Consider the following 890-nt stretch of genomic DNA (forward strand, 5'->3'; position numbering starts at 1 on the left):
AATAAAAGCTGAGACTTAAAGCTTGCAATAATAACTTTGTGGAGGAAGCAGGGCAAATTTATTATCTGTGATCCCTTCTTTATCTTTCCCTATTACATCTGGGATAACTCTGTAGTACTTAGATGATATGACTAAATCTTATTAGCGGAGGGTTTTTCTATTTTAAGCACAAATCTGGCATTTAAAAATTCCAAAGTAAAAAATTAACCTAGAAAATGTCAGGAAATTAAGCAAATTAAGAGATACTGTCAATAGCATGCAGTGCTGCCAAAGGACTAATAACCGCAGTTAAATAGTATCAGGAATGAGTAGTAGATTTTTCAAAAGTAGATACTAAAGTAAAAGAGACAGTTAATGTCAAAGCATAAAAGATATTTAAAGCACAATAGCTATTACATTAAGCCATCAGTCCTTTGATTATTATTTTATCATTTGTATAAGTTGACACAGCTGGGTACAAATAGCAGTAAAAATCTATGAGGTTTTTAAATTATCAGTTTGCACCAGTGTTAATCATGAAGCATAACCAGTGCAAGTATAATTAAGATTCATTTCCAACTTAATGCATTTATATATTTCAAAATTAGCTTCTTTAGGAAAATAAAAATGACAAAAATTGTCAATGATATATAATCTTTTCAAAACAGTCTTATTTCTTTTTAATTTAAAACTTTTTCTCTCCAGGAATGATTAAGAGGCAGGTAGTCCATAATATAAATTATTCATGTGAATTCTGTTTCAATTAGCCAAAGAAGAGTCATGAACATGAGAAAAACAAAGAGTTTTTTGACTTTGTTATTTTAGAAGGAGAAATATTTATACCACAACAAAATATTAGTTCCCTTGTTCTTCTGATACAGAATCCTGAGATTATTAAAGGAGTTTGAAGA

The 890-nt window shown here is 29.3% G+C and overlaps 1 protein-coding gene across 1 annotated transcript in view; it reads right to left on the minus strand.

Moving 5' to 3' along the window:
• LOC144237342 (protein diaphanous homolog 2-like) overlaps positions 1 to 890 on the minus strand; it is a 522,961-nt gene that overhangs the window by 157,985 nt on the left and 364,086 nt on the right. The window lies entirely within an intron of this gene.

The sequence above is a fragment of the Crocuta crocuta genome, unplaced genomic scaffold (assembly GCF_008692635.1).
Source record: "Crocuta crocuta isolate KB4526 unplaced genomic scaffold, BGI_CrCroc_1.0 scaffold912, whole genome shotgun sequence".
Taxonomy (NCBI): Eukaryota; Metazoa; Chordata; class Mammalia; order Carnivora; family Hyaenidae; genus Crocuta; species Crocuta crocuta.